At 33.8% G+C, this 22,690-nt stretch overlaps 1 protein-coding gene across 5 annotated transcripts in view; it reads left to right on the top strand.

Moving 5' to 3' along the window:
• Positions 1 to 1,141: 1,141 nt before the first annotated feature.
• The window catches only part of LOC131055711 (heat shock cognate 70 kDa protein), a 33,209-nt gene continuing 11,660 nt past the window's right edge, over positions 1,142 to 22,690 (top strand). For 2 of the 5 annotated variants that reach the window (XM_057990118.1, XM_057990116.1), the window contains exons 1-2: positions 1,143 to 1,247; positions 6,205 to 6,313. The gene's annotated coding sequence lies outside the window, so the exon portion shown is untranslated. Of the gene's footprint in view, positions 1,248 to 6,204; positions 6,314 to 22,690 lie in introns of all 5 variants that reach the window. The other 3 variants (XM_057990121.1, XM_057990115.1, XM_057990119.2) reach the window with 3 other exon arrangements.

Below are 22,690 nucleotides of genomic sequence, written 5' to 3'. Positions count from 1 at the left end.
ATAATTAGCAATTAGTAATAATATTTTTTGTATACACTTTGATATGCAATGGGTACCTCGAAGAGGTGTGGTTGATCAATAAGAGAAAAAATGGGTCTATTTTTTCCATGCATTTATGCAACTACTTTTTTACCATTTTACCAAAAACATTATGAAATGTTATATTTGTAACACAAAAAGAAGGGCGATAGAGGCCAAGAGCTAGGAACGATGGAGACAAGCATTGCAGATGATATCAGTGGGCACTAAAAATTGTTGAGGAATAGTTGGATGAGAATTGTCATGCACCAATTGAAAAATTTCAAGCCAAATTGGATGAATTGTCATTGAAATGTAGGTGCTTAACATAAAAGGAAATATTGTCTGGTTTTACTTAGGTTTGTCTTGTTTTATAATTATAAGTCGTCATGTTAGGAAGAGCATTGGGAGTTGGGAGAAATATTGCCTAGAAATGTTGTTTGGTAGATTTGTTATGTGGTCACTAATGCATTCTATGTGTTACATAGACAATTCGAGTGTCATCTAGTATAATTGTTTATTGAATACATTAATACAATATTGAATTTCCATGATACCAAGGAAAATAATTGATAAATGAGATAAATCAAAAATTGAATGAAGAAAATAGAGAGAAATGACCTAAAATCCAGCTTCCACATATCTAAGTAAACCACATTTTCTATTTTAATTTATGATTCTCACAATCAAATGTTCAATAAAGTATCTTCATCCAGATCAGAAGATGTATTAGATGTATTAAACTAATAAACATTAATTGAGTATCAAAACGAAATATAAAAAAATCCAATGACGAGGTTTATAAAAGACTCATCAAGATAAAATTCTCCCTAAAAAATTTGTATTGTGTAAGATTATTTTATAATAACATATTTCTATATTTCTATATTTTTAATTTTATTATCATTAATCTTTTTTATGTCTATATTTAATCTTATTGAATTATACACACTATAAATATTATATTGAAAAATATACTTTAGAATTAAAAGTAAACATGAAAGCAAAAGAAAAGTTAGACCTTCTTTATCCCTCCCCCCAAAAAAGAAAGATATGATAGGTAAAAAGCATCACAAATACCTTCGTCCTTAAGGCTGCATTTGGCTTCTTAAGTCTGAACTTGCCTCACCATTTTATATTATTGCGAAGTCTGAACTTGGCTCACCATTTTCTATTATTGCTGAGGAAAGTCCTTCAAACAGAATTCTGCCAGACTCTCACTTGTTAAGGTATCTTTCTGCCAGACTCTGGAAAAGCTGAATGCCTCTAACTTAAGTTTCATGGTTTTTTATAAATATATTGATTTTTTTTAATTTTGATTTGTGGACTTTATAATTTTGTTGATAGTATTCATTTTGTCAATTTAGAGTCATCTTTATCGATTTTATTTTTTCATATAACTTCAAATTTAGATATATACTTCTTGATAATGTTATAATATATTACATAAAGACAAGCATACAAATATCTATGTAATTCAATTCTTTTTATTTAGAAGAAAATAAGTGTATCTTGAATAAGTATTCTCTTCAAAATACATTATAATTTATGTATTCACAATTTTAAGAATAAGGTCAATTTTAAAAATTGGTTTGCATGACGGATCTTGTCTTTTGTATGTTTTACCTCTTAATAAGTAAAACTTAAAATTCAGCAATTTTGTCGCCTATCCTGTCTTAGTTGAATGAATTTGAAAATACTGACTATACATGTCAAGAAATTTTTGAGCCCTCACTCTGCTGAATCTAATCAAAAGTTTGGTTTTGTGTAATAGCACAATACATTTACAGGGGTTGCCCATCGGTTCCCTCTATTGGAACTCAAAAAATAATTTATCAAAATAGATTGCCAACCAAACCAAGTGGGATTCACAAATTTATAACGATTTGCCCCTTTTACTAGCATAAATTATATTGATGCTATCAGATCGTTTTTTTACTCAGGGTTATCACATCAAACGGTTAAACCATAGCTAAACCAGATAAAATAACCATCAAATAGCTACTAAACAACCATCAATGCCTGAAACTGGACCTTCCACTGCTGCTAGCAAAGGGGACTCATACCAAATGTCACAAAATGGCATCAACTAGTTCAACCGAGAGGGATTTCAATTTTCCCCTCAAATTGCAGCCAAAGAAATATCTGCAAGTTGTCACCACAGCCTTAGCTAACCAAAAAGGTTAGAGAGTTAATGGGGCATTCCGATGGAAAACCAGGGGTGTAACGTTAGAAGGTTTTTGCAATATGTTTAAGGTTGCATTCTGTTCTTAAAAGTTTTCATCTTGGAATTGATGACTCTTTAACTGCTGCAACCCTTTCCACCTCTTTGTTTTGCTCTCTAGGAACACCCTAGATGCCAAATGCCTCAAAGTCTTCAATCAAGTCCCATTATCATATCATATGTTTATAGGACTTGAGAAGATTGTTCTTTGCTATACTCTGAGCTCTATTTTGATTCACAGACAGCTCACTACCTTCAAATACCTATAGCAATTGTTGACTCCTTTCTTTTTGCCCTAGTAGGATCCCTGAATGAAGACCTCATGCTCAGCTACATTGCCAGTACAAGAGAATTGAAATCTGAAAGTAATTTACTACTTTTCATTGTTGCGAGAAACCAACATTACACCTGCACCAGAACCATTCTTGCTCCTTGAACCATCAAAGTGCATCAACCACTGATGCAGGGCATCCACGTGGAGGGCAATAGGCATTGATATCGTATGGCCAGCAAGTAGTGGGAGTTTCAAAATTCAGCCTGTCATTCTCAGAGTAGTGGAGACCTCCCGTAAGGCTCCATTCTTAGCAATTTGTAAGAGGACTGAAAACGCATGAGTATAATTGCTTCACTTTCCTTTTTAAGGTTTTTTTTCTGTTTGGGTGTGTTTCTTAGAGGCTGCAAGAGGTTTTTCTGGGTAGTTTTGGTTTTGATAGTTTTTGGTGTGTGGGGTTCTGTTTACTTTCGGGAAGTGCAGGGCTCCAGGAAAGAGGGAAAATTCCAGGTATGAATAAGAGAGAAGATTGGAAGTAATTTTGTTTTGCTGCTGATAATATGTTTGCAGGTCTATGATCAGATCACATTAAATTTTGGGACTCTATTCATCAATCCATAGGCTGCAATCTCATCTATTGCAGATTTGTAAAGACGGTCTCATTTTTGAAATGTTGAATGAAGATAATAACTTCTAATTTGCGAATTTTCAGTTCGATTTCATAACATTTCAATTGCATTTGAGTTTTGTCTGTCTGTGAGGATCTGTGTTTAATGAGATTTCATGAGATTGGGAATGAATGAACTCTCTTTGTGAATACAAAATGTGTCTAATCTTGTTTCCACGAGATCACAAGGGTCAAACAGAAATTACTACCCCATTCATTAAGACAAACATCTGAAATCTCTTCTGTAAGTGTAGTAGGATCAAGACCAGCACTATTTTCTTATAGATCATACATAGTTCAATTATGATTGGTTGGAATTAATACTACCTCTTTGTTTAGATTTCCTCATTCCTGGTTGCATAATTAAAGCAGACTAAGGATATCTTTGAAACTTGTATGGGGTCGGTTTTTGTTTATCTATGTCGTTGTTTTTCCTTGGAGTAATAGTATGTCCATTTTAGAATTTGACACCTCCAAAATAGAGTATTGACCTTGGTTGGCATGACGTCCCTACTCTTTGAACATATAATATGCATTATATTTATATATGACAAAGATTGAAATCTAAATATGGATTCTACATATATGTCCATTAGAAGAGTGTCATTAAGGTAACATCTTGTAGATTTCCTTATCAAATATTTCACTTTAAGACATATTGGCAAACTAGAACTAAGTAAGTAATATTCATTGGGAATGTTTTATACTTGGATAGAAAAGTTGGTTCTTTAATAGAATGTGTTGTGTGCTACCAACTTATCATTATTAATATCATTGAAGAGATGTGAATTAACTAGTTATCCTTAACAAATATTGATGTGTTAAAATGTTATTAGATAAATGATTACTTTGAGGGAATTTAGTCAATAGAGTGGAATTTGGTTTCATGATTGACCCTAATTTTATTTGGGGGATAGGTCCTTGGAACATAATTGTGATTGTATAAAGTGTCATTTGCATGATTCTAAATTAGTTTATCAAATTAGAGAATGGGTTAATATTAGTGTATGATCCTAAATTAGTTTACTTAAAATTCATGTCAAAAATTAGGAAATCTTTACCTTTAAGCTTGGATTTCAACTTCATGAAAGACCTTGGCTTTATAAGTACAATAGATGCCTAGATCTTGTTACTATTTGTGCTAAGTAGGGAAGCAAGGATGACATAAATTTTCTTATAACTAAATTCATAAGTTATTATTCTTTATCATATATGTTTGAAAACTTTGAGTTTAGTTTATATGAGTGATATAGATGGACTTGTTTGCATGCATAGAAAGATGTCTTTGTAAGCCAATGAGTGATTTTGTGGAACTATAGGTATGTCTAGACTATAACACTTATATCCACTTATGTGCTCATATATTCTTGTGAATGCTCATGTATACTATTGAAGCACGCTTTTATATACATTGTTTTGTTTTCTCTGTGATTGAGATAAATTCACATTATGTTTACCTATCATAATAAATGTGTTTGAGATGGAAATGAGATCTCAAAATTATTTTCGATAGTTAAGAAATGATTGTTTCTTCTTTCATAGATAAGTTACTGTGCCGACTTGAATTTCATCATCAGAATACTACCTACAACATATTAGTTTCACAGAATACAAAGGAAATGCTACAGGAAATCCAAACTCAACCAATGAAACTGCATGAAATTGATATAAAATAAAAACATTATTACTACCTTCATGATTTAACTCTCATTGTGTCCTAACTCCACTGTTCCTGGTTGCAAATGGTGTGCTCTCAGACAACCACTTATAGCTTCCAAGATGGCATATGAAGAATGGACTGATAACTGATAGTTAACTAATACTATGATATGCAATGCTAAATGACTATGTAAAATGATTGTGTTAAATCATTATGCTATTTGCTTCAAGATTAAAACTCATGGACGCATAAGTTTTCACAAATGGTTAGCTTGAAAACTCACTTGAAGACTAAATCTTTCTCAACTCAAACTCCTAATTTTATAGACTTTGAGAGGATATGATGATGTGGCCCAGATCAACGGTCATGATCAAATCTGCAGATTTGGATGGTTGTGAGAAAAGGTGAAGGTTGAGAGAAAGGGGGGAGGAGAAGACAAGTGTCACTCATCTCACCTTGACTGGGTTGCTAACTGAGGGAATCTAGGGATGGTTGGAGAAGATTTAGGCATGAGAGGACAAGTGGACTCAAGTCCTTCCTAAGATGTAGGGATGTTGGAGGGAATATAGAAGAAGGTTAGGAAATATGTGTACCTACACAATATTTCATTAAATTTGGAGGTTGAAGATAAATGATGAATTAATATTTAAGAAATATTAATATCTTTAGCCACATGATTGATGAGTTGGCAAATGAAAGATGAAGTGGAGATGGAAGGTGGGTTGGATAAAGGATTTAAATAATTTAGAAATTATTTAATATTTGAGACTATAGGATAGAAGAATAACCATTAAATATTAGATATTTAAATGATTGGAGGAATAATTAAATATTAGATATTCAATTAATTGATTAGAAGAATAATTAAATATTAGATATTTAATTAATTAGAGGAATAGGATAGATGAATTAATTAATAAAATATTTCAATCAAATTAATTAATAAAAAGACACAAAATGAATTAAATAAATTAATCTTTTTAAATTAACTATTTAATAGAAGAATAAATATTAAATAAATATAAAATATTTATTTAATCGCTCATAGCCATTTTTATGTGTATACATTTTGCCCCTCTTTGAAATGATATCGAGACAACATTGTTTCAAAGATTAAATCAAGTCTCGATAGTGTGCCTGATAGAGATAAAAATCCTGATTGTGTGCCCCCTCGGGAGATTGATCGTGAATTTGTTGAAAATTTTGGATAAGCGATTGATCTCACGATAATTGAAAAGGTCCATCAATTAAATTTATTTATGAAAAATAAATATAATTGCCCCATTGAAAAACATTAATTACCCTTTTGAATAGTAAATATAATTAACCAAAGTTAATTTTAATTTCATTTGTATCCTTATCAGCTTTGTGAAGAAATTGTCTTGGTGAGATGGCAAAATGGTGATCCCGTTGGAGAACCATCAATTTGAGCACGTTCGATGATATCAACGACCTCCTGAGTATGGGTATCTGGTATGTATCTTATCCCAATCTTTTTGCAACTTGTACGATTTTTCATATTTGATTAGCGCATTTTTGGTTATTTTCAATTTTTTCAATTTTCTGCAATTATGTTTAGCGTTCTTGTTTTCTTTGTTAGCACTTTTGAATGTAAAGTTAGCGCATTTGATTAGTTTAGCGCATGTGCTCATTCTATTAGCGCTTTTGCTTATTTTGTTAGCGTTTTTGCTTGGTCAGCGCTTTTGCTTTTAGTGTTTGCACGTTTGATGTTTAAGATAGCGCTTTTGATTGCTTCACGCATATGCTTGAAGGTTTAGCGCTTTTGTTAAAAAGGTTCACACATATGTGTGGTTCAGCGCCTGCGTTCAATAAAATAGTGCTTTTTGTTAAAAAGATAATTAGCGCTTTTGTTTCAGATGAATGTGTTTGATGTTTTTCATAGTAAAAATTCACTTTGATGATTAGATTTAGGCATTTTGATGCGCAATTGTGATGAATAGGTACTTGATTGTTTGATTTGATAATGTTGATTGATAGGATAAACGATTGATCGATTTGATTTGATTTGATAGATTTAGTTTTTAAGAAACCGATTTAGTTTCTGATGAAGAGCATAGAAAAGTTTGATTGAACTCAGTGATTAATAGAAAACCATGATTGATAGGTTTAGATTGATTGGATAGCTTGATTAGCTTCATTTGAAAAGATCTACCAATTGTTGATGTGATAGATTAGCGATCTCTTTGATTTGATAGATAAATGAGTGATGATTGATTGAATTCTCTTGGTAAACATGATAAATTTGATGTTCTCCAGTGTTAGGAGAAATTTCCGGCGATGCGGCACTTAGTGCCAGAGCTTACACAGATAGAGGTGAGACATATAGATGTCTGCAGATTACGCCATGTGTTATACATGCCTGATATTACCCATAATAGGGGATTGTTGACAATGTTAGCCAAGAGATGGCATAGCAATCATAACACTTTCCACCTGCCCAAGGGTAAGATTAGTGTGACACTTGAGGATGTCTACAGGATTCTCCACATCCCAGTGACCGGTGAGTTAGTTTAGTATGATTTTCAGGATCGTGGAGGAACAGAGGTGTGTAGAGCCGTATTTGGTGATGAGAGCATTTCGAGAGGAGAGATCCGATGGGAGGATATGATTATGTATTATGAGACTCTCCTTGTGATTCTTGCAGGTTTGATTGGGGGATTCATCTATCTAGACAAGAGATCTCAAGGTTTTGTTGTTGGGTGAGGAGAGATTCTTTAGAGCATGATGCAGCGTCGGACTCAATATGTGTGGGGTATTTGTATGCTTTCTCATTTGTATCATGATCTTCATCAGGTTGTTTTCGATGAGAGTGCTACTCTATCGACAGGATGCATACTTTTGTAGATCTGGTGTTGGGAGCACATTTCTATTACTTGGCCTATTCATCATAGAGTTTGTGGTGAGAGGCAGCCATATGTTTATCCGTATGCAACTATCCTTACTCAGCATAAGCTGGGTAACATGGAGTATTGGTGTTGAGCTCTTGATTCACTAGATAGTGTTATTTGGAGACCTTATATCGATTGTGAGCCATGGATGGATGATGCACAAATATTACCATTTACTATGCAGAGTAGATATCTCATTGGTTGAACTTCATACATTGTTGAGAGATAATTGATTAGTCGCATTCTGAGATAGTTTGGTATCATTCAACCTATGCCTACTGGTGTCATGATATATGCACGATAGTATAGAGATAGGCAAGATTGGGGACCTTCTTTGTCATTTGAGATAGCACGTGCAGAGTTTCTAGCTACTCCTAGGGTGGCTCATGATATGAGATTGTACATTCTAGATCCTGGGGTTACTGCAGATTATGCTCAGTACATATTGGCACACCCGTTTCCTCCTATTACCAATCCAGCAAATCCTCCTCCCAGATCAAGAGATGAGGATGATGATTCAGATGATCTAGTTATCAGGAGACGGAGACGAGAGCTTAGAGATGCTTAGGAGACCAGAGGGGATGGAGGTGGTGGTGATAGGAGACCCGAACGGAGAGGAGGTTGATTGAAAGTCCGTGGAGGACCGTTTGGACCAGTTGGCAGGATTGGGAGACCATTTCATTTGTCATAAAATGCCTTGATCTTCATTGCTTTGTTGCTCATTATCTGTTTCAAAACCCTAGGTGTTTTTGGTTTTTCTAAGTTTTTCGAATGTTTTGGATTTTCAAATATTCAAAAGATCACTTTAGCAAAAGCAATTAGGATTTTGCCCCCAGCGGAAAAAAAACTTTATTATGGATGTATGAATTGATCAAGATCCAAATCATGGAGGGATACAAATGCAGATTGATTGATTCTGATAAAATCTAAGACACTAACTATGACAAGTATGTCAAATATTGATAACTATTGGTAAGCTGCATATTTCCTGCTAAATGGTTCAGAGCAATAGATGCGAAAGATGAAATGGATGAGCTAGATAGATGGAAGTGATAAACGTGATAGGATGGAGTGAATAGGTGCACAAAGTGATCTCATAGATGGAAGAACTCACTTTTTTAGATAGCATATGTTTACCAAGTTTCACTATTTTATTCTTTTTAGGGATTTTCTGATTTTCTAATTTTTACTGATTTCTTCAGGATTTTATATACTTTTTATTGATTTTTTCCAGGACTTTATATCTCAAGCATAGAACTTCTTTAGATGAATAGAATTGATAGGTTCATCAAACCAATCACCTTCAGGGTTAGATAACTTGTATGCTCCTGAGCCATATGTTGCTACTATGACAAAAGGTCCTAGCCAATTTGGTTCAAATTTACCCTTCTTTTCTCGGTCTTGTTGATTTCTTGGATTCTCCCTTAGAACTATATCTCCAATCTGAAAAATGTGTGGCTTGACTCTGTGATTATAAATTCTTACCATTCTCTGTTGATATACTTTCAAATGATCTGTTACATTTTGGCAACGTTCCTGGATCAGTTCAAGTTCTTGGAGTCTAGAGACTCGTTGTTCTTCCTCTGGTATAAGACCTTTCAAGGAAACCCATAGAGAAGGTATCTCTACTTCTATGGGTAATATGGCTTCTAATCCATAGACTAAGCAATATGGATTTTCCCCCATTGGTGTGTGGATGTTGGTTCGGTATGCCCAAAGAGGAGGGTTTAGCTGAATGTGCCAATCTTTTCTAGCTTCATTGATTGTTTTCTTCAAGATTTTCAAGATAGTCTTGTTTGATGCCTCAGCTTGACCATTTCCTCATGGATAATATGGAGTAGAAAACCTATGTTGGATATGAAACTGCTCACATAGTTCCTTCACATCTTGATTCTTAAATGGTCGTCCATTGTCAGTGATAATGGTCATAGGAACTCTATAGTGACAGATTATATAATTCAAGATGAATGATGATATTTTTTTCCTGTCACTTTTGTCCGAGGTAGTGCTTTAATCCATTTAGTGAAATATTTAGTAGCAGTCAGAATGAACATATGTCCATTAGAAGATGAAGGATTTATCTTTCCTACCAAATCAAGGGCCCATTGAGAAAATGGCCACGATCTAGCCATAGGATACAATTCTTGTGTTGGTGCATGAATGAGATTCCCATGGATCAGACATTGTTTGCATTTCTTGGCATATGTGAATGAATCTCTCTCCATAGTAGGCCAATAGTAACCCATACGAAGAAGTTTATTAGCCAATGTTAATCCACTTGAGTGTGTGCCACAAATACCTGCGTGAACTTCATTAAGAACTTTCTTAGATTCTTCTTGTTCAAGACATCTCAATAAAGTACTATCTAGACCTCGCCTATATAAGGCATCGGCAATAATAGTATAGCGGGATGACAGACGGATAAAATTTCTTCTTTGATTGTGGGTTAGTTCAAGAGGAAGGATATTCTCTTTTAAGTACTGATAGGTTTGGTTGTATAAGGATTGGTTGATCCCTGATATATGCCAATTCAAGTAGGTATGCTGGGATTGAATTGTAGGGGTTAAGATGTCTTCCACGAGGAATTCGTAACGCTGTTGATTCTCTTGATTCTGCAAGAGAGATGTTATTGTAGCTATTGCATCTGCTACTTTGTTCTCATTTCTTGGGATTTGAGTGAACCATACTTCTTCAAAGTGTTCTTTAAACTCTTCTACCAGCTATTTATAGGGCATGAACTTGTCATCCTTAGTTTGATAATCATCATTTATTTGGTTGATGATAAGTTGTGAATCACCATAGACATGTACTTCCTTCATATTCCATTCAATAGCCATTTTGAGCTCAATAGTCAATGCTTCATATTCTGCAGTATTATTTGTGCATGGAAACCATAGTCTATATGATTTTGGAATTGTGTGTCCCTAAGGTGTGATGAATAAAATTCCTATGCTTGAGCCATATTGTGTATAAGAACCATCAAAGTACAATTCCCAGAATTTTGTACTTACTATCAGAATGTCTGCATCAGGAAATTCAAATGTGCAATGGCATGTCATTTTGTAAAGGTGCTTCAGCTAATTGATCAACAATGACCTATCCTTTGATATCTTTTTGATCAACATACTCTATATCAAATTCACTTAGTATCATAACCCATTTGGCTAGTCTTCCTGTTCAAAGTTGACTTGTTCAGCAAATACTTAACTAGATCTATCTTTGCTATTAGTTTCATAGAATGAGTCAGCATATAATGTCGCAACTTCTGAGTTGCAAATACAACTGCTAGACATGACTTCTCTATTGATGTATAATTTAGTTCATAGCCGACAAGTTCTCTACTAATGTAATACACTGCTCTTTCTTTTCCGTCTTCATCATGTTGAGCTAGGAGAGCGCCTAATGATATGTTTGTCATCGAGATATAGAGAAACAATGGTTTCCCTTTGATTGGTGATACCAATACTGGAGGGTTCATGAGATATTCTTTGATTTGCATAAAATCCTCTTCACATTTCTGATCCCATTTGAATGGAACATTCTTATGTAAAAGATGAGTGAATGGATGACATCTATCTGCTAATTGAGAGACAAATCTTCTGATTGATTGCAATCTTCCTTGTAAAGATCGCAATTGAATTATGTTCCTAGGTGGTGCCATCTCCATGATGGCTTTGACCTTTTCAGGATCTACTTCAATTCCACGGGCTGATATAATGTACCCAAGAAGTTTTCCAGAGGTTACTCCAAATGCACATTTCTTTGGATTTAATCTCAACTGATATCTTTCTAGCCTATCAAAGATCTTGCTTAAGATGTTCAAATGTTCTTGTCTTGTATGATATTTTGCAAGTATATCATCTACATAATCTTCCATAAATGTATGCATCATATCATGGAAAATTGTTGTCATAGCCCTTTGATAAGTTGCTCTTGCATTCTTAAGCCCAAATGACATAACATTCCAGCAATAAGTACCCCATACACAGGTGAATGTTGTCTTTTCTTGATCTTCAGGGGCGATTCTTATTTGATTGTATCCTAAGAAGCCATCCATTAATGAAAACATCTCATGCCCTGCTGATAAGTCTACAATTATATCAATGTTGGGTAGTGGGAAATCATCTTTGGGACATGCTTTGTTCAAATCTCTGAAATTGGTACAGACTCTTATGCTTTTATCCAGCTTTGACACTAGTACAATGCTTGAAACTCATTTTGGATATGCAACAGGTCTTATGAAACCCACATCTAATAGTTTTTTTAGCTCAACTTTTACAAGAAGAGCGATGTGTGGATGCATCTTCCTTAACTTTTGCTTAACTGGTTTTTCTTTTAAATCCACATTAAGATGATACATTATAAGATCTGGATTAAGTCCTGGCATGTCTGCATAGGACCAAGCAAAATTTATTTGTCTTTGTATGAAGAATTCTATGTATTCTTTCCTCTCTTTATCTGATAATGAGGCAACAGAATGAAGTATCTTGGGATCCTTTGATGTGCCAATGTTTATTGCTTCTGTTGGTTCTCTTAGAATAGTAGATCTCTCCTGAAAATATGCAAGGAGAATGTCAAACTTTCCATCTTCTGGCGTCTCCAAGAGGTTTTCACCGTCAGATACATCTGTTATTTTCCCTTTTGATTGATCTAGTGTTGCCATGAAATGGTTTTCAATAGTAGGTCTCTTTCCTTGTTTTATTTTAATTTTGCGACTGGAAAGTTTGGCATTCTCTTGACTGTAAGAAACATTACTTGATTCTATAATGGAAGATATCTTAGGTGTTATGGGTTCGACAACATTAAGATATACAACTAAGTCATGAGCATTGGAAAAGACATCTAATTCAGGGTTTTCTAGATTATCCCAATCAATTAGTTCAAGATGAAGAAGGGGTAAATCATAATCATTGTCATCACTAGGTGCTTCAAAGTTCATAACATAATGGTCATAATTTGGCATAGAGTAGGTAATGCCATAGATAGAATGATCTTGAGGATAGTCTCTCCCAAGTGTTCTCCAATTAGTTCTAACAAAATCAGTATTAGTATTTTGTAGTTCACACTCAAATGGTTCTTCATCTGACATTTGTCCCTTAAACAAATGGATTATATCAACGCACATGTCTTTAGTACTACAAGTTCCTTCTTGATTATTTTCAATAAATTCATTTGCATTTTGAAGTTGACATACTTGTGTACATGATATAGATAATTATTTTCCTAGCTTTTGTCTTCTTTCAAACTCAGCTTCTTCTGAACTAATAGTCAATCTTACTTGACTATCTCTTAGTTATTCTACGGTTCTACCATACCTTGGTACATCTTGCTCTTTATTTGATAGAAATCTGATATTTCCAGATGCTTGATCCATATTTGTTTGTACTTCTTATGGCGTTATTTCTTTGTCTTTGTCATCCCCTTTCTTTTGTTGTCTTGTATATGCCTCTTTTCTCTGGATTCTGAGTTCTTCTTGTCTTCTTTCTAACTCCATCTTTTATTTTGTAATAGACAAGTCTTCCTTTGTGATAGCTGCTTGCTCTTTATTTTTTTCTTCACTTGATACACTAGATGGGACATCTGGACCCCATTCATATTCATTTGAATCTGTCTTTGAACCATTATCTAGGACTATACCACTATACCACACAGGAATGTTGTATGGTGCAAAAATTTCCTTGATTTCTACCATCTCGATTTTCACTGCTTCTGGAATATCTTGTTCATATTTTGCACTTTCTCATATTCCTTGAACCTGTTGACAAGATTCTTCTTTTCTTTTGATTGCAATCTCCTCTTCTTGTTTCTCATGTTCTTCTTGTTTTTGCTTATTGGCTACTATTAATGCTGCTTGATGTAGCTTTTCTTGCCATTTTTCTTCTTTAGAGACTGATTTCTTTCTCCACTTTGGTTGTTGATGATTATGTTGCTATTGATTTGATTTTAGATATCCAAGTCCTGATTTATCTTCTTTAGATTGCGAGTGAGGACAAATAGGTTATGAAATACCTTGATGTCACTTACCAATTGGTCATTTTCCTTCATATCCCTTTTTTGCATGATCTTATAACCATTGCCATATTGTTCTATGGGAATATTGATTTCTGCAACAGTTGCTATAGTTTCATTTTCATCTTTGTACAACCAACCAAGAATGTCCTTGTCTTTGGTTTCTTCTTCAAGTGTTCCAGCTCTAGCAAATGCTTCGTTAAACATGTCTTTTGATTTCTCTGAGGTCTTTGATTGGATATTTGTAGGCTTTCCATATGACTTAGGTGAAAGTGGAAAATTATGCAAAGAATATTTTCCCATTTGTTCATCATTCAATTTGAGCTTTTTCTCAAAGGTTTCCCATAACTTTTCTTGAATCTCTTTGGTAGGATATACTGATTCTCTGTTATGTGGAACTCTTGTATCTTGTGTTGGCTTCAGATTATTGCAATATTGGCTAGAGTCTGCAATTATAGTGACCTCTTGTCCTTCATGAGGAAATTTTACACATTGATGATATGTAGAAGGAACTGCTTGCATGCTGTAAATCCACAGCCTTCCCAGAAGAATGTTGTAAGAGATGTTCAAATCTAAAACCTGACATAATGTATTCTTTTCCACAGGTCCTATTTTAATTGGTAACACCACAGTTCCTTTAGAAGAATGCTTTGCTTCATCATAAGCCTTAATAGTTATTTTCTTCTTTGGATCTACTGAATTTTCTGAATATCCCAAAGCTTTTATCAAACTTAATGCACAAATGTTGAAGCCCGCTCCACCATCTATGAGTACGCGTTTGACACAAGTTTTATTAATGGTGACTTCAACATGTAAAAGAGCATTGTGAGGATGTTGCAAGGACGCGTCATCATTTTCCGAAAATGATAAGCAATGAGGGGCTATAAGGTGCCCCACCATGTTTTGGAATTGATCCACATCCAAGTCTTTTAAAACTGTCATTTCTACTAAATCTTTTTCCAAAATTTCCTTATGCATAGGTGAAACTTTGAGAAGTTCCAAAATTGATATTTGAGCGAGTATTCTCTGTAATTGCTCTACTAAATTGTATTGTTGTGAAGTGGATGTTGAGTCTTTTGTTATACCCGGAAAGGTGACCTTTGCTTTTCTTCTCGTAATGACATTGATTGGTTTTGAAGGTGGATTATCTTTAACAATGATGACATTTATCACATCATCATATGTATAAGTGTAGTTCACTTTGGCTTTTCCTTTGTCATCTTTTAATTGGTATTGTTCACCATTGTCATAATTCGGAAGTGAAGTTTTGAAAGCTAGGTGTGATTCATTTGTCTTATGGCTATCCACTATGATAGTTCCATTATTGATTAGATCTTGGATAAGGTGTTTCAATATCTGACAATCGTTTGTTTAGTGTCCTTTATTTCGATGGTAATTACAAAAATGATTGTCATTCCACCAATTATGCTTTACTTGTGGTTCATAACTTCTTACTTCTGGTAAAATAATCAGTTTGTTTGCAAGAAGAGTTTTTAAAGCTGATTCTAATGGTTCTCCAATGTTTGTGAATTTCCTACGAGGATTGGAGAAGAAAGACTTGGTTTTATTGCTTTCTTGATTGTTATTGTTTGGGATTTGACTTGATAGATTAAAAATTGGTTGTTGTTTTGTAGCACTATTGTCGTCATTTCCTCCGTTGATGGCATTCCTATTCTTTGACCAGAACTTGGGTTTGTCATTGTTGCCATTGTTGTTGTTGTTGTAAAGTTTTAGCTCTCCTTTCTTTACCATCGCATTTTCTATCTTCAGATCATTCTCAATCATCTTGGCGAAGGAGGGAGGACATTACATTTTTAGTCAATAACTCATTTCACTGATAAGATTATCAATGAATATGTTCATCTTTTCTTGATTAGGTACATCTCTTGGATACCTATTAAACATCCATTTCCATCGCTGCAAGAAGATCATAAAAGATTCACCATTCTTTTGTTTAACATTGCATAAATCCAGCATTGTTATCTCATTCCTTACATTGTAGGAGTATTGTGAAATAAATCTATTCATGAGTTCTTCAAAAGATTTGATTCCGGATGCTAATCTGGAAAACCATTCCATTGATTATCCATTTAAACTCCTAGGGAAAATACGCATCAGGTAAGTTTCGTCGTGTGCAAATTCCATACTCATAGTACAAAACTCCCTAATGTGATCCCGAGGATCAGATTTTCCATCGTATTTGCCATATTTAGGGTGTACCATATTCAATTTTTTATCGAAAGGATATGGGTAGATATCTTCCAATGAATACTTCTTGGAGCTTGTTCCATTTTGCATATCTTGTATCTATTGTTGTAGAGTTTGCATTTATTGAGTAAGGTTTAATAACGGATTATCCATATAGTTTCTCCTTATTTCTTTGTAAGTTCTTTTATCACTTCGCTCTCTTCTTGTGTCATCATGTTCTTTTCATGTTTCTTCATGACTTTATTTGTTTACATCTTCGTTGTTTAGATCATCTTGTTTTGGGTGTTACTTGCCTCCGCATCTTGTTTCAAGCTTTCTATGTTAAAGTCTTGTGGCAATTTAGCTTCTGATTTTGCCAACATCAAAAGATATTTCTCTTTTTATTTTGCCAATAATTTTTCCATTACTCTATCAAATTTGAAATCTTGCTCAAGGTCTCTAATGGTGTTATTGACCGCTTCTTTGTCAACAGTGGTATACCCAAAAGTTTGGAATATCGGATTATCTTCTTCCTCCATTTGTTTTTTTTTGTTTTCTAAGTTGTTCGTATTAAGCTCTAGTCCAAACTGGCATGTGATTGTTTCAAAAATTTGAAGTTTCCAAAGGACAACTCAATAAGTGATTATTGGTTTAGGAAGATATGCTTTGTTGATTTTACCACTATTGTTTGTTCGTTGTGATAAAGTGTCTCTTTGTTGAAAAGAACGTCCTTGCAAAATTTCTCCATCAAACTCTATCCCGCAGCCACGTAAATAGTGACGAAAACAGTGTAGGAATGTCCTATGTTTTAATAAGATCTTGCGATTGATATACAAGAACCTTATTCTTTTCTGAGTAGCTTTATAACTAAGTTTTCTTTTCTTAAGATGATACTTAAAAGTCATATAAGCATCTGATAGTTTACAAGTTTGTTTGATTCCAAAGTTGGTGCAATTTTGATTTTGATATGACCTAGGTTCAAAATAGGAAAGATATAACCAAGATAATGAACACAAAATGAATTGGTCAAGCTTCGTGATAGAGGATTTGATATATCCTGATGAGAAACTTGACAATGATGTTGATTTTTGCACTTAAAATGTTTGAATCAATAGCTTGTTGAATGTTTATGCTTATGGAAACCTTTCAGAAATAGCATGTTGGATTAGTGACCCAGTTATTGAACTAGTTTGAAAATGTGTGATAGTTTAGATACAAATCTACTCAAGAAATGTTTTGATACTGATGTTGAAATTTTGGTTTGATATACTTTTTAGATGTGAAAAAGCCTTTGTGCTAACTCTTGTGGCAAAGAGTGTTAACTTATGAGATAAAAGCACTATTTTGTTGCTTGAAAGCGCTATTCTAATTATGTTTCAAGGATTTTCCTCAAGTCCTTCAGCAAGTTGTTGGATTTTCACTCATTTTTAGATGATGATTTTTCTTCAATTTTTTACCATTTTGAACATGTCATAGACATAGAAGACACAATTTATTTGAAAAACAAAATGCATAAGCAAGTACAAATCCTATAGCAGACTGAGACAATATTTTTTGAGTCTCACATGGGGTTTCCCCTGAGGCTACGCTATTCAAAGTGGATATTTAGATGCTTGACCCCACTGGCTCCACCCTCAGCACTCACTTCTCTAGGGCAGCCAAGCACCAGTTTCCATGAAAACTCTGCATGGAAAACTTTATATCTCTACTAAGAACTGTATGTGTGTGAGCTGCTTCAGAGGTCCGACCTCTTGTGCCAACAATTAGAAGGATTTTGGAAACTAGTACAAGTGGTTTTTAGTAAAGGCTTCCGTTCATCTGGCCATACATGCGGAACTTTCAGCTCTGTAAATACAGAAGGTTCCTAGCCTATAGAGGTTACGCTCCATAGGGTTTATGGGGAAACATAGTGTCGCTATGAACTTATCAGCACATGTTGCTTGTGACTTTCGTCACAAACACGATTTATTTAGAGTGGATTGGAAGGACTCAGTATTATCCCATTTCCACTTTAGGTCATTCCCCTCTCACTGCCCCCCTCAAGGCAGCTCGGGAAGGCATGCCCTCTAAAAGTTATACATAAAAGAAAGTAGGTCTGGTTTTCTGATCACCGTATGATGGTGAGAGCATACTTACCTACTACTTCATCAAGCACGGAAAACACAAGTTCATTTTAGCCTTCTAAAATCTATGTGCAACTATTTTAAAGAAGTCACTCAAAATGCAAATGTTGTTAATTTATCCCCCTTAGTCAAGCTAAATGAGCATGAAATGATGTGTTACTTTCCAAAATAGAACTCTTAATTAACTAGGCGAGGAAATGTATGAAATTTGCTTTAAAAACAATCCTGCACATGCATGTCAATAGTTTGAAAAATTTAAGTTCTTGGACTTTCGGACTTGCAAGAAAATTATGTTAGCTGCAAATAAAAGCGCTATCCTAACAAATGCGCTATCTTTCACCTCTAAAGCACTAACCTAAAGGACAAAAGCGCTGACATAAAACACAAAAATGCTGCTCTGCGGACTAAGAAGCAGGAATTCTCTGACAAAAGCGTTAACCAAACTAACAAATGTGCTAACCTGAAGGACAAAAATATTGTTCTAAAGATTAAATGCGTTGATTTACAAACAAACGCGCTAACCTAAATGACAAATGCGCTAACCTGTAGGACAAAAGTGCTAACCTATCAAATAAAGGCATTGTCAGAACTCACACAGATGTGAATTTATATTACAAATGCGTTAAATTTTCTTTTTGCAAGAATTAGACAGGATATTAGAAAGAATATGCGAGGCTCTAAGCCCCATGGTGGGTGCCAAAATGTGTCGACTTGAATTTCATCATCAGAATACTACCTGCAACATATTAGTTTCACATAATACAAAGGAAATGCTATAGGAAATCCAAACTCAACCAATGAAACTACATGAAATTGATATAAAATAAAAACACTATTATTACCTTCGTGATTTAAGTGTCATTGTGTCCTAACTCCACTGTTCCCGGTTGCAGATGGTGTGCTCTTAGACAAGCACTGATAGCTTCCAAGATGGCATATGAAGAATGGATTGATAACTGATAGTTAACTGATACTATGATATGCAATGCTAAATGACTATGCTAAATGATTGTGTTAAATGATTATGCTATTTGCTTCAAGATTAAAACTCACAGATGCACAAGTTTTCACAAATGGTTAGCTTGAAAACTCACTTGAAGATTAACTCTTTCTCAACTCAAACTCCTGATTTAATAGACTTTGAGAGGATAAGATGATGTGGCCTAGATCAACGGTCATGATAAGATCTACAGATTTGGATGGCTGCGAGCAAAGGTGAAGGTTGAGAGAAAGGGAGAAGGAGAAGACAAGTGCCACTCATCTCACCTTAACTAGGTTGCTGACTGAGGGAATCTAGGGATAGTTGGAGAAGATTTAGGCATGAGAGGACAAGTGGACTCAAGTCCTTCCTAAGATGTAGGGATGTTGGAGGGAATATAGAAGAAGGTTAGGAAATATGTGTACCGACACAATATTTCATTAAATTTGGAGGTTGAAGATAAATGATGAATTAATATTTAAGAAATATTAATATCTTTAGCCACATGATTGATGAGTTGGCAAAGGAAAGATGAAGTGGAGATGGAAGGTGAGTTGGATAAGGGATTTAAATAATTTAGAAATTATTTAATATTTGAGACTATAGGATAGAAGAATAACCATTAAATATTAGATATTTAAATGATTGGAGGAATAATTTAATATTAGATATTCAATTAATTGATTAGAAGAATAATTAAATATTATATATTTAATTAATTAGAGGAATAGGATAGATGAATTAATTAATAAAATATTTCAATTAAATTAATTAATAAAAAGACATAAAATGAATTAAATAAATTAATCTTTTCAAATTAACTATTTAATAGAAGAATAAATATTAAATAAATATAAAATATTTATTTAATCACTCATAGCCATTTTTATGTGTATACAGTTACATATATGCATCTTGCATGCCCATGATATTGTTACATTAGTGTGAGAATGTGGATACATCATGTTGCACAAATTCCATTACTCTTGCTAGTATCACATTGCTAGTCTTCCTTGTGTTGGGCTGGGTATCTTTCATGTCATGAAAGATTTCGGGGAAGTGTAAGTACTTCGTGGTAGGGTGGAAACGTGTTCCAACAATGTTATCCCCCATGATGTGTGCAAGGGAGACAAGTGTCAGGAGTTCCTATAATGGTGGCCTCCATGTTTGGTACATTGTGTATTCATTGTATTTGATCATGTGATCTATTATAAAGTTATATGTTTCATGTGATTTGTAGCTTATATACTTTGACTTATATGTCAAAATGTAATTGCATGTCTCTATCTTGTGTATTTGAACACATGGCATTAATGTATGCTTGTTGATGTGTAATTTATGAATTATATTATCATGAATTATGGTGGTCCTTACACCAAAAAAACATATTCTAATTGTACTCATTTTGTAGACAAGAGAAAATGTTTCTTTATAATCAACACATATTTCTACAACTCCATCTAATTTTAATTTTGCTTTATAAACCCATTTGCAACCAATAACGTACTTACCTTTGAGGAGAGGCACAAGTTCCCAAGTTTTTTAATTTTGTAATGCATCATATTCCTCATTTATAGCTTGCTCATATGAGATTGGATCATTTATTTGTAATACTTTTTCCATGAGAGCACCACCATTCCTTCCTTGGATCTTCAAGGCTTGTTTATAGTATATCTCTTCAACACTCTTTATCTTCTTTCTAACTACAAGGTCTTCTTCACCATCACTACATGTAGAAAATAGCTGATCACAAGCACTAATTGTTTCATTTTAAATAGCATTCTCTTCATTAGTACTAGTGCACTTATCAACACCATCAATGGAGTTTCCATATCTTTGTAGAATATACAAAGTGTGGAAATTAGTTGTGGCTATAAGTTGTAAATGTTCATCAAACTTTACATCTTTGGTAATAAAGATCTTTTTTTTGTTACCAAATCATACATTCTATAAGCTTTTGATACTTTGGGTTGTATTCCATAAACAAACATTTATGACTCTTTGGTTCAAGCTTTTTTATGTTTTGTTTTGAGATGTGGGCCCAAGCAATACACCCAATACTTTAAAATACCCAATTTGAGGATTTCTTCCACTCCATGCAAGTCTTAGGAGGTGATATTTGTGAGGGCTTTTGTGGGGATTCTATTCACAATTTGTACAGCATAAGAGACAACCAAACACCAAAATTTATTATGCAAACTTTTGAAATGCAACATACACAAGCAATTTCTAAAAGAGTTTTATTCATCGTTTCAACTACCCCATTTTTTTAAAGGGTATATGGAACCATTATTTGTACTTTAATACCATATTTTTCACAAATGATTCAAACGTGCATAGCAATATTTACCCCCATTGTTTGTTCTTAAGTGTTTAATTATTCTTCTCCTTTAGTTTTCAACTAATGCCTTCAACTTTTGAAATACCTCGAATATTTCATTTTTCTTTTAAAGAAAATAAATCCATACTAGTCTACTATACTCATCAATAAAAGTGAGAAGGTACTTTGCATTTGAAATGGAAGGTAGCCTAGCTCACATAAATCATTCTGAATGAGTTGGAGTGGATGATTGTTTCTCCATTCTTTTCTTGAATCAAAAGGATTTTGATGGTGTTACCTAACACACATCCTTAACATACACCTTCAAAAGATAATGTTTTTGTTAATCCTCTAACCATATTTATTCTAAACATGTTTTGTAATTTGCTATAATTTGTATGTCTAGGTCTAGTATGCCAAATTTTTGACATGTAATCACTCTAAGCAATAAAATCATGGGAGAATGACCATCTTCAACAAAGCTAACAAATTTAAAGAGACTCTCTTTATAAGCACTCTACCAATAGCAACCATATTCTTGAATATTTTATATCTTTAACAATAACTGATCAACAATGACAACTAACTCATATCAACTTGAAAAATTTTAAACACTGAAATAAGATTCACTCCTAATCCTTCAACTAGATAAACATTTTTCAAGGTTCTATTTGTTACACTAGTAGTCCTTGTTCCTAGAATTGGTAGTTTTGTTTTATTGTCGATGGTAATTTCTTGGTTTGAATTCTTTCCTTCATAAAAATCAAGAAACTTCTAAATTTAAAATCTTGTTTTTATTAGAGTTTGAACCAAAGTATCTGTGCCCCCTAACTCTATATTTATTTTTGGCTTTATTTTTTACCCATACACTTGATTTCACTTGTCTGGAGGTGGCCACAAAGCTATGTTTATCTACATTTCCTTTCTTAGTCCTTTTTGGCTTAGGGTTGAATGGTTGTCTTTCATTGTTCCTCTTCTCCAAACAATTTTTTTCCACGTGGTTCTCACCTCCAAAATATCTACAAACAATGGGTAATCTTCCCTTTCAACCATATCAATCAATTGAAAATTCTTTTTTTTGCATATTCAACCCCCATTTTCTTTATCAAGATTAAATCAAAGAAGTAATAATTTGGAAATAGTCACAGTTGATCACGATTAATCTAGAGTCGTTGTTGGGCCTGATTTTTTTCCCCAAAAATGTAAAAATTGGTAATAAACTGTCAATATTTTTCACTTGGACTTTCTAGGAGACTTAGATCTCCTGAAAGACATAGACTTAGATTTCTTGTCCTTCTTCTTTCCTTTCTCCATTGATCTACC

This window comes from Cryptomeria japonica, chromosome 10 (genome assembly GCF_030272615.1).
Source record: "Cryptomeria japonica chromosome 10, Sugi_1.0, whole genome shotgun sequence".
In the NCBI taxonomy this organism is placed as follows: Eukaryota; Viridiplantae; Streptophyta; class Pinopsida; order Cupressales; family Cupressaceae; genus Cryptomeria; species Cryptomeria japonica.
This window is presented reverse-complemented; position numbering and strand designations above follow the sequence as displayed.